This window comes from Esox lucius, chromosome 5, assembly GCF_011004845.1.
Source record: "Esox lucius isolate fEsoLuc1 chromosome 5, fEsoLuc1.pri, whole genome shotgun sequence".
NCBI classification, from domain to species: domain Eukaryota; kingdom Metazoa; phylum Chordata; class Actinopteri; order Esociformes; family Esocidae; genus Esox; species Esox lucius.
This window is the reverse complement of record NC_047573.1, coordinates 27,167,916-27,180,994: the sequence shown is the minus strand read 5'-3', so window position 1 is coordinate 27,180,994 and position 13,079 is coordinate 27,167,916.

The window sequence follows — 13,079 nt, the reverse complement described above, 5'->3', positions numbered from 1 at the left end:
CTAACTTACATCATGTTTAACCTTAATTTAGAATAGGCCTAATACAAAAATAATTGGTAACTTCTAGCTAACGATCACCTGCTAGCTATTAACATGGCTATTAACGAGGCTTGTTGTCTTTTAGCTAACGTTAGCTAGCCCATTACATTTATTTACTAATTAAATAGCTTATAAATTTAACTTACCGAAAAAAATTCAAAGATCGATTGGAAATGCCAGATCGGTTAGCACAATGTACTGCAGTTAATTATATAAATATATAAATTTCAATTATAGAAATTTAGAGATTAAATGTAAAGTTCCAATCTCCTCAGTCCTCTGAAGATTCACTGGCTCCTTGGCTCAGATAGCTGTCAATCACAGCTGTGAATCACGACGTCACACCACCGTTTTTAGAGCATTAAATAACTAACTAAAAACAAACTTATACTCTTGAATTTACATTAGCGTGATACAAACTACAGTAAATGACAGAAACCAGCTTCGGAAAAAATATATTTGAAGGGTAATTTAATTGTTTAGTTGGTCTCGCGTCTCATTGAATAACATGGGGAGGGCGGGGTTTATGACCTATACTGGGACCACTCACCAGGGGGCGATCGAGACGTTTTGGCTTCACTTTTCAGGGCTTGTGCGGCACGCTTGGTCCCAACAGACTAGTAGTCGAGTGTTTGTTGCGCATAATTATTAGCCAATGATGTATCAGAAACTACCCAGGTAGTTTAGTCACACCTTTCTAATTATAATATCCCACGAAGAAATGGGAAATGTGTCTTGAGGAAAAGTAGAAGTGAGGTGTTGAAAAATATAAAGGGCGAGTAAATGATAGATGGTAGGTAAATTAAATTATGAAACACATTTTAATTATTTACTCATCAAATAACCTTTTACTGATGTTTGTCATTCCTGGGATTTCAAAGCAACACCAGCGTTGTTGCGTCACATCCAATGGCTGTGTTCAAGCTTTATGAAAAGCTAAAGTTCAATTATCCAGGGTTAATGTGTGCGTTCTTTTAGTCGTGTTAATAAAAATAATAGGGAAAAGTGTGTTTTTGAAGGGTTCCTGGTGTAGCAACGTGAATACTGTATTTGGGCACTAACCATTTACTAACGTTCAAAAGTATGGGGGTTGGGGTCACAGAAATGGCCTTGTTTTTGAAAGGCCATTAAAATAACATCGAATTGATCCGAAATGCAGTGTAGACTACAGTAGCTGGAAACGGCAGATTTTTTATGGAATATCTACAGAGACATACAGGCCCATTATCACCAACCATGCTTCAATGGCACGTTGTGCATGCTAATCCAAGTTCATTACATTTTAGGGATGTGCTGAGCGTCTCATTCTTCCGTAATTGTATCCGTTTGTCACACGTGACACTCGTAATAGGTTATACTCTGATCGAAAAGCCCGGAAGTGTGTTTTAAAGATGGCAAAGCCTATACTTCATTGGTAAGTTATTGCTCCATCATTCAGATTGCCCAACATTGTGATTTTTATGTTCTTTAACACACTCAAAACATGTTGATAGTTTAATAATGATCCTGATAGTAACACGCTTCTTATTTCTTTTAAGTGCTATTAATAATGTGGTGCCTCGATTTGTTTCTTTCCCAGTAAAATGTATTGTGAGGCAGACAAATAACTGTATTATAAAATTTAATGAACAAGACCACACCTACTAAAACCAGTGGCAAAAAAAAAAACGTCCACTACATTACCGCCTCATAAAGTCAGTGGAAGATATAAGTAGCTTGATGGCTACCTTGTACATAAAATGCATTTGGATGAGAACTGGAGACAGTTTTCCAATGAGTGACGAATGGGTGCAAGTGAATGCAGGTTGAAATTACATGTGTGTGTGTTCATGTAGTCGTGTGTGTGTGTGTGTGTTCATGTAGTCGTGTGTGTGTGTGTGTGTGTGTGTGTGTTAATGTAGTCGTGTGTGTGGGAGAGTTTCTTTTGAGAATCTAACCATGTCAGCAATCCAAGCCGTGGGAGTGACAAGCAAATTATGTTTTTCATTAACTTTATCCAATCACGGGAAAGGTCTAACTGATTAAATAATCAGATCATGTCCGTACCTTGCAAATTGCTCATACGCGAAATTATACTCATTTTGTTAGAGTAGCTGGCACACCCCAGCATAGATAGACTCTACGTCTTGGAGCAATACACAAGAGGACAGCCCGGAGAGTTGATCCGCAACTGTTCACCCATGGAATCGGACCATGGCTATCAAGAAGCAAAGAGGATATTAGTTTAAACAGATAAGTCTGCTCATAGTGACGAATTTATGGATTTGTGTGGCATGTCATCAACAGCGTGGATTATTGAACATAATGCTTTGAGAGCCATGTTGAGGTGGACAGTGAATGGATCAATCAGAGAGTATAATGGTCATCCAGGTTACAAAACATAATCAGTGGCTTTACAGGATGAGTTGTCAAGAATGTAGTCCACTGTCATGATCATCTCGACAACATTCGGGACCGTAAACTGTTTATGTTTATGGACAAGGTCTCACAGTGTGTGACTCATAGACTGGCATTCAATCACTGGTCTGCCTCTATGGAAGGAGGCTATTAACATGCCAAAAACCCACATAGCGGAACAGAATGCTCCCAACTTGAGAAGGAAGTTTGGAAAGCCCATTGTTTCATGCAGAGTATGCTGCATTTATGGGTGATATAAATCAACAAAGGTTTTACTGTGAGAGTCTCATGTGAAAATCTTAGCCGTAGTGACCATCCGAAAAAGTGAGGGTGGTGTTCGCTTGTGAGGCGTCGTTCGTAGGTACCACGTTGAACCATCTACCACCAAAGAATCCAAAATCGGTATTTTCTACCTCATCTCCTAGTTGCGCCGGCTTCACACTCCAGAAATGTTCAGAAGACAACAGAGAGCTGTTTAATGCTAAGCTGGTCAACACAAGGCTTTACAACTTCTATGTTGATGATTGTCTGAATTCATCTGAAGAAGCTGTCTCAATCTTCCATGAGCTGAGAGCCATTTGTGCAAAGGGAGGATTCTGGCTTATGAAATGGGTGAGCAACAGTCACTTAATATCCCTGAAGAGAGTGCATAGAATGTCAAAAACCTGGACCAAGACGCACTCCCTGTGCCACGTGCATTGGGTGTACAGCGGTGTGGCCAAATTATTTGTCATTAAAGAAAAACCTCTCATCAGAAGGAGAGTCCTTTCTGTAGTCAGTTCAGTCAATGATCCATTGCTTGCTCAGCAGTGGTGTGACTGGATGAAGGATTCCATCCATTAGAGGGCCTTTGGTCAGTGTTTTAAAACTAGGTTCTGGAAAGGCAACATTCACACAGCTGCATTGAGTTTTAAGTACTGCCCCAGATCGTTTTGTGAGTGGAGAGAGAGGAAGTGGAGGGAAAAGAGGAGAATGCATAGGGGGAGGAAGAGGGAGAAGAGCTAAAAGTGTGAAAAGCAGAGGGACAGGGAGATATGAAGGAAGTGGGAGAACACACCAGAGAGGTGAACCTACTGGACAGTCCCATGGTCTGCATCTGTGCCAAGTCACAACATTCACCCTTGGCCCACTGACTTTGTGTGGAATTGTGGGGAATTTGTGGGAATTTGTGTCCATTTAGACAAAAGAGCATTTTGAAGGTCAGGCACTGATGTTGGATGAGAAGGCCTGCCTCACATATGCCATTCCAAATCATCCCAAAGGTGTTCAGTGTGGTTTAGATCAGGGCTCTGTGCAGGCCACTCAAGTTCCTCCACACCAACCTCGTGATTTTATGGACCCCACCTTGTGCACAGGGGCACAGTTGTGCTGTAACAGGAAAGGGCCTGCCCAAACTGTTGCTACATTGTTGAAATCATCAAATTGTATAAAATGTCTTTGTATCCTGTACCATTAAGGTGACCATTCACTCGAACTTAGGGGCCTACCACAAACCCTGAAACACAGCCCCAGACCACAATCCCTCCTCCATCAAACTTTACATTAGGCACTATGCATTCCGGTAATTAGCGTACTCCTGGCATCCGCCACACCCAGATTCATCCACCAGACTGCCAGATAGTGAGGCATGATTCATTTGTTTGTCTATGGAGATTTATCCATCTGTGGAAGATGGAAAATTTTCGCGATTTAATACAGTAAAAATTTCTCAGAGTCTGGTATAACAGTTGATTATTTCAAGTTTAATTATGTGGCACCACGGGAACAACCGTCATAATACTGACAGAGAAACAGTACAGAGACGAAATTGTGTGGTCCCCAAACCTGACACCCTCCGGCCCCTGGCTGCGCCTAGAAATTCTGTCCATAAAAATTACGAACAGAACCGGTGACAAAGGGCAGCCCTGCCGGAGTCCAACATGCACTGGGAACAAGTCTGACTTACTGCCGGCAATGCGGACCAAGCTCCTGCTTCGGTTGTACAGGGACCTGACAGCCCTTAGCAAAGGACCCAGGACCCCATATTCCCCAAGCACCCTCCACAAGATGCCGCGAGGGACACAGTCGAATGCCTTCTCCAAATCCACAAAACACATGTGGATTGGTTGGGCAAACTCCCATGAACCCTCCAACACCCTGTAGAGGGTATAGAGCTGGTCCAGTGTTCCACGGCCCGGACGAAAACCACACTGTTCCTCCTGAATCCGAGGTTCTACTATCGGCCGTATTCTCCTCTCCAGAACCCTGGCATAGACTTTCCCGGGGAGGCTGAGAAGTGTGATCCCCTATAGTTGGAACACACCCTCCGGTCCCCCTTCTTAAAAAGAGGGACCACCACCCCGGTCTGCCATCCCAGAGGCACTGTCCCCGACCGCCACGCAATGTTGCACAGGCGTGTCAACCAAGACAGCCCCACAACATCCAGAGACTTGAGGTACTCAGGGCGGATCTCATCCACCCCCGGTGCCTTGCCACCGAGGAGTTTCTTGACCACCTCAGTGACTTCAGCCCGGGTGATGGACGAGTCCACCTCTGATACCTCATCCTCTGCTTCCTCAATGGAAGAAGTGACAGCGGGATTGAGGAGATCCTCGAAGTACTCCTTCCACCGCCCGACGACATCCTCTTTGCAGAGGATGTTGTCGTGTTGGCCCCTTCTAACCAGGACCTTCAGCATGCGCTGGGACGGTTTGCAGCCGAGTGTGAAGCGGTGGGGATGAAAATCAGTACCTCCAAATCCGAGGCCATGGTCCTCAGTCGGAAAAGGGTGGCTTGCCCACTTCAGGTTGGTGGAGAGTGCCTGCCTCAAGTGGAGGAGTTTAAGTATCTAGGGGTCTTGTTCACGAGTGAGGGAAGGATGGAACGGGAGATTGACAGACGGATCGGTGCAGCTTCTGCAGTAATGCAGTCGATGTATCGGTCTGTCGTGGTGAAGAAAGAGCTGAGCCGCAAGGCGAAGCTCTCGATTTACCAGTCAATCTACGTTCCTACTCTCACCTATGGTCATGAGCTTTGGGTCATGACCGAAAGGACAAGATCCCGGATACAGGCGGCCGAAATGAGCTTTCTCCGCAGGGTGGCCGGGCGATCCCTTAGAGATAGGGTGAGAAGCTCGGTCACCCGGGAGGAGCTCAGAGTAGAGCCGCTGCTCCTCCACATCGAGAGGGGTCAGCTGAGGTGGCTTGGGCATCTGTTTCGGATGCCTCCGGAACGCCTTCCTGGGAAGGTGTTCCGGTCCCGTCCCACCGGGAGGAGACACCGGGGAAGACCTAGGACACGCTGGAGGGACTATGTCTCCCGGCTGGCCTGGGAACGCCTCGGTGTCCCCCCGGAAGAGCTGGAGGAAGTGTCTGGGGAGAGGGAAGTCTGGGCATCCCTGCTTAGACTGCTGCCCCCGCGACCCGGCCCCGGATAAGCGGAAGAAGATGGTATGGTATGGTATGGTAAACCCAGAACAAACACCTCAAGGAATTAATGTATTTTTACCCAACCTTGGAGCAACTCACCGACAATAGCGTCTACCCCTTTCGCTAAGTTGCCTGCAAGGGACCTGGACGGGGAACTGATATTGTCTCAGGGTCTAAGTTTTGATTTACGGAATCTCACTGGCTACTATCTCTAGTTAAAACAGGGCTTCCTCTCAGAAGCTGAGGAATTATGATCAAGCATTTGACAATCACACACCCACACAGAAACCAAGAGGGAGACAGAGCTCTTACAAGCTCCTACCTTTATTCAATCAATCACTATTACAGACAGCGTCGGGTTCCAGGAGGGTCCAATAACCAAGAGTCAGATCAACTCTTCTCGAGTCTTCGCTCCAAAAGCAAAAAAGCGCACAGTTATCTGACGCTCCAGGCCCTTTTATAAAGTTTTTTATTCATGAGGTTCAATAGGGATGTACACATTTTACATAACTGTACAATGATTGGTTTACCATAATATCATATTTCAGTTCATTCCCTTTGTGTATGAAGAATATACAGTGGGGAAAAAAAGTATTTAGTCAGCCACCAATTGTGCTTAAAAAGATGAGAGAAGCCTGTAATTTTCATCATAGGTACACTTCAACTATGAGAGACAAAATGAGGAAAAAAAATCCAGACAATCACATTGTAGGATTTCTAATGAATTTATTGGTAAATAATTATTTGGCCACCTACAAACAAGCAAGATTTCTGGCTCTAACAGACCTGTAACTTCTTCTTTAAGAGGCTCCTCTGTCCTCCACTCGTTACCTGTATTAATGGCCCCTGTTTGAACTTGTTATCAGTATAAAAGACACCTGGCCACAACCTCAAACAGTCACACTCCAAACTCCATTATGGCCAAGACCAAAGAGCTGTCAAAGGACACCAGATGGGAAGACTGAATCTGCAATAGGTAAACAGCTTGGTGTGAAGAAATCAACTGTGGGAGCAATTATAAGAAAATGGAAGACATACAAGACCACTGATAATCTCCCTCAATCCGGGGCTCCACGCAAGATCTCACCCTGTGGGGTCAAAATTATCACAAGAACGGTGAGCAAAAATCTCAGAACCACACGGGGGGACCTAGTGAATGACCTGCAGAGAGATGGGACCAAAGTAAAAAAGGCTACCATCATGTCCAGGCCCGTCTGAGGTTTGCTTGACAGCATTTGGATGATCCAGAAGAGGATTGGGAGAATGTCATATGGTCAGATGAAACCTAAATATAACTTTTTGGTAAAAACCTAACTCGCCGTGTTTGCAGGAGAAAGAATGCTGAGTTGCATCCAAAGAACACCATACCTACTGTGAAGCATGGGTGTGGAAACATCATGCTTTGGGGCTGTTTTTCTGCAAAGGGACCAGGAAGACTGATCCGTGTAAAGGAAAGAATGAATGGGGCCATATATCGTGAGATTCTGAGCGAAAACCTCCTTCCATCAGCAAGGGCAGTGAAGATGAAACGTGGCTGTATTATACAACATTGTTCAATGATTGGTTTATCATTATCACATGACCCCAGACATTACCACCCCTCCCATAGCCTTATTTGGGATCTATGTAGGCCCTCACCATTTCTTAACAGAACTGTTGAAAGTTTTCTGTTTTACTGGATTCTTTTTTTGTTTGGTTCATACACTGCACACTGCAGTCTGTAGAATATTGCATACTTTCCGCGACATTTTCATATATTGAGTCAATATATCGTGCACCCCTATACCTAATCACATTCTGTTACAATGCCGTTGATTGGCCAATTTAAAAGCCTGGAATATATACTACGTGACCGAGCTAACCTTGGCCATTAGTGGAATATGGCAGACCTCAGGTATTTTGTTTATGTTCAAATAACTTTTTTGCCCAAATTTTCAGCTCATGTTAGAAACCTAGCCAGCTCCAGTAATATTACGTTTTTATTTTTCCCTTTGGTGCACTTCCCTTTGGTTCATGTGACTATGTGACCTAAATTTTAAAGCTGTGAGCCAGCGCCATGTTGTGTGTGGAAAAAGGGAATAAAGTGTTTGATTCTGAAAATATATCATGCTTGATTCTATCTTTGTTTGAAGAACAGAATGCAAAACTCAACACTAATAATTTCAGAAACTTGATTTTCAAATAATAATGGAAGATTTGACAGTAGATATCTGCAGTGTTATTTAACTAGCAGGGGTGGCAACAGCACAATAAGGGGTGGCACCATCTAATTTATAATGTTAGCTTCTGTCCACTTTTGATCCATGAACAGAATCATTAAACCTCAGTCAGGGGAGAACCTTCTTTATTTAGCATGAGTCCAAGATGTTGATCTTACACGTTCTACAATTATTACAAAGTGAACACTGTCTTTTAAGCCAGGACACACAGGAGGTGGTCAGTGGACATAGCCAACCATTACACAGTTTAATATAAGAAAGGTTTGTCCTACAAAATACCCTTGTATGCTATTTTCCGACCTATAGTCCAAGGGTCTATTCAGAGAGTCCTATGTCAGTCACATACACAGTTCATAACAGGTGGTATGGACAGGGTATGTGGGACCCTTCAGTAATGGGGCATTACATTTCCTATCTCATGTCCTTTGTACAGAGACAGTTAGTACTCTCATACATTGAGTCAACCTTAATTAAATTACTTTTCAAGTCCATAATAAGTTTCATTTGAAAAAATCTTAGTTGTAACTTGGTAACAACATGAATGACCAAATAAAGATATTATTGTACTGGCTTCAAATTAGCTCTGTAGTTTTTCATGCTTGTGAAATTTGTCACAAAACCCAGAACGCAGATTATTCAGAAATAATGATAACTCATAATTAGCTCATAACATTAACTCAGACACATTTATTTGTAATAAAAATGTATGTTTTTATATTACAGAATTTGGATGGCCTACTATTGGCAATCATTTATTAAACCGACTTGAATAACAAAAAAAAGACAAAGTATGAAAATAATATCCAAGAATCATTTACCTATGTTTAACCTCAATAATGAGCAGATATTCAGTATTAAATCAGTTCAATATTAAAGAACATCAAGTGAACCCGCTGTCTGAAAAGAGGTAAAGCTTGCTTTAAAAAAATAACACTCTCCGAAAATGCCATAAAGTCTAAGCATTTCAAAAATGAGCACTCACAAGTCAGACAATTAGCCTATTCAATACACTATTCAACCTGCAGCTTACTAGGCCCTTGACAATTAACTGGCTTTCTGAAGAACAGACCAGTTTAGATTCAACATGTATGAAATTGAAAATTATAGCACCAAAAGAAATTAAAACAATATCAAATAAATGTTGCAAAATATCTTCCGCTAAATCCTCCCCTATTTTAGGGTGACTAGCCCCAGTTTTGTTGTTGTTTTAATTTCTATGTCCCTGTTGCTGTATATTGGAGCTGAAACCACGAAGGAAGCAATCTCAGGGCTGGTGCTGGTTGTGGGAGCGTTCAAATTGTATACAAATGCAGCCATCTTCAAGTTTCAATAGCTCTTACAAAAAGTATGCAATGACCATGAAAAATATATATTCTTGGTCAGCGGAGGGTGGGGAACAAAGCACACCCTTTATATTTTCAAAATCTGAGGTTTCAAAATTTGACAGACCTTTTTCCATTTCAATAGCTCCAACAATAGATATGTCATGTCTGTACAAATGGTATATTCATGATGGGGGGAGTGTGGAGAACTATGCCCACCCTTTATGTCTTCTAAATCTGATGTTTCAGAATTTGATGGAACGTCTCAACAAATAACCTACCATGCGAATTTTGTCCTTTTCTATAAGATGTCTAGCCCATGCTTGCAGGAGCGCATTTGACATGCTCAACAGAAAGTTATCAATTTAATTTACAATTGTTTTGGAATTTAGTTTAGAACTGTTTAACAATGCACTGTAATTTCACAACATTATTATTTAACAGACGAACAAGTTTTAGTTGCTTATTTGTCGCATCTACTCTGATCGACAAAAGACAAATACTCAAGCGAGTGTAAAATATTTTGGCTAATATTGTAATTTCCTAATTAGACCATGCCCATTAAAATGTATGGATATAGCTATATGTTGCCCCACTGCATAAACATTGAAACCCCGTTTTTGCTTTGTCACACAACCAGACACTCAGTAATGTCTTACTGTAAGAATGAGCAGAGGCTCACTGTTCTTTTGGCAACATATCATATATATCATATACAGTGGGGTGAACAAGTATTTGATACACTGCCAATTTTGCAGGTTTTCCTACTTACAAAGCATGTAGAGGTCTGTAATTTTTATCATAGGTACACTTCAACTGTGAGAGACAGGAAATAACATTGTATGATTTTTAAATAATTAATTTGAATTTTATTGCATGACATACGTATTTGATCACCTACCAACCAGTAAGAATTCCGGCTCTCACAGACCTGTTAGTTTTTCTTTAAGAATCCCTTCTGTTCTCCACTCATTACCTGCATTAAATGCACCTGTTTGAACTCGTTACCTGTATAAAAGACACCTGTCCACACACTCAATCAAACAGACTCCAAGACAGCGCATGTCCAGGCCCGTCTTAAGTTTGCCAATGACCATCTGGATGATCCAGAGGAGGAGTGTGAGAAGGTCATGTGGTCTGTTGAGACAAAAATAGAGCTTTTTGGTCTAAACTCTACTCACCGTGTTTGGAGGAAGAAGAAGGATGAGTACAACCCCAAGAACACCATCCGAACCGTGAAGCATGGAGATGGAAACATCATTCTTTGGGGATGCTTTCCTGCAAAGGGGACACGACGACAGCACCGTATTGAGGGGAGGATGGATGGGGACATGTATCGCGAGATCTTGGCCAACAACCTCCTTCTCTCAGTAAGAGCATTGAAGATGGGTCGTGGCTGGGTGTTCCAGCATGACAACGACCCGAAACACACAGCCAGGGCAACTAAGGAGTGGTTCCGTAAGAAGCATCTCAAAGTCCTGGAGTGGCCTAGCCAGTCTCCAGACCTGAACCCAATAGAAAATCTTTGGATGGAGCTGAAAGTCCATATTGCCCAGCGACAGCCCCTGGAGAAGGTCTGTACGGAGGACTGGGCCAAAATCTCTGCTGCAGTGTGTGCAAACCTGGTCAAGAACTACAGGAAACGTATGAGCTCTGTAATTGCAAACAAAGGTTTCTGTACCAAATGTTAAGTTCTGCTTTTCTGATGTATCAAATACTTAGGTCATGCAATATAATGCTAATTAATTACTTAAAAATCATACAATGTGATTTTCTGGATTTTTGTTTTAGATTCCGTCACTCACAGTTGAAATGTACCTATGATAGAAATTACAGACATTTACATGCTTTGTAAGTGGGAAAACCTGCAAAATCGTCAGTGTATCAAATACTTGTTCTCACCATTTCCCATGGGACATTTTGACGGTTATTTTCATCTGCCTGACAACTACACGTGATACTGGCTAAAAGCCAACATTTGTTGGCAAACATAAACCCTGACATATACAGCTTTAAAAAAATAAAATAAAATGGCAGATAGCGCGTCTGGCAAGAATTTGGGCAAAAAAGTTATTGCAACATAAGAAAGTAAAGCATGTACATCTAGAATTCCTAAAAGGAGCTTCCTGTCAGTTTAAAGTACGTCTGGGTCAAATTTATCCCTTACGGTGCCTCTTGTGTTAATAGTAGCCAAGACCTGTGGTTACCAACCTTTTTCAGTTACTGTACAACTGACAGAATTTTGCTCTGTTCAGAGTACCCCTGAAGTACCCCCTCATTTTAATTTCACTAGTAAGCCTATGGTGTCATGAGTGTTTTCAAGTAACCCCTGTAGAGATGTCAAGTACCCCCAGGGGTCCTAGTACCCCAGGTTGGGAACCACTGGCCTAGACTACAGGGAAATATTAGGTCTTGTTTTTGACTGCCTATGGTATTTTGGTGCAAATGAAAGTGGCCACAGGTGCACTGGAGAGGCAACAGCAAGGCAACCCCCAAAAAAGGGAATGGTTTTATAGATGGGGCCACAGACAATTTCCCTCTCCTTATCCTTCCTGACTGAATCTTCTCAAGTTTTACATTACGTTAGGGTCCTTGTCACTACTAGTAGCATGAGGCGGTACTGTAGGGATATTTTCATAAAATGTTATTTCACATTAACCTGATGAAGAGTAGGGCAGAATGTCTCATGTGATCACTTGCATATCAATTGGGTGTTTATGAAACATTTAACCAGGGCATATTATATTCCCACACAGTCCAATTGTCTTACTTTTTTATGAAGATTATGGTACACAGTTAGGATTTGTGTGTGTCAAGGTCAACAGCTGTGCTCAGTTTTTCTTCTTACTGTACTAATGTGAATAATGAGCTACATTATATATCATGTCGATGTCAGAATGAACTGTTGCTTGTCCTGGAATGCCTTGGGAGGATGAGTGAGCTCATAGATTAAAGAATTCTTGACTTCAGAGAATATGATGAGTATTAGCATACTGGGAGGACCTAATATCATTGTATAACCATACTGTATAAAAATGTGTGTCTACGGTTTGGAAGTCATTTGCTCTGCAGGTCAGCACGGCTTTCTGACGCCAATAAAGTCTATTTTTGAACTGTTTGAGATTCTTGGAAAAGGGTTAAAAAATTCCACAACAGTACCTGTAGCCCATTCAGGTTGTACATGTAGTCCAGCCAAGAAAAAAAGTTGGGGCAGAGGCAACAAAAGTTGGAAAAGTTGTTTAATGTAAAAAAATAATTACCTGGCGGAATAGCACAACTAATCAGGTCAATTGGCAACAGGGAAGTAATATGGTCAGATGACAATTGAAGCTTTAGAAATAACCTTCTGACCATACAAAAACATCCACGGCACTCCCCCCAATTATGATAAAAAAGGCTTTAATGGAATATCATGGCAATAAAAAGCACCAACATGTTGTGGCTCACATGCCTTCTTCAGGGTGTGCAAAACCGACATGGTGTAAAGATGACTTAAATCAAAACAAAATAAGGGGGAGTGGACAACATAAACCAATCAAAGGTTCAGAGAAAACAAACAACCGGATCTAAAGCAAGAGGTACAACTAAAACACATTGATAAAGTCATGACTTCAATGAACAGAGGAATTATTATAATCTTCTAGGCAATAAACATCATGACAAAGAGGTTAATCAAAAAACATCAGCAAATACAT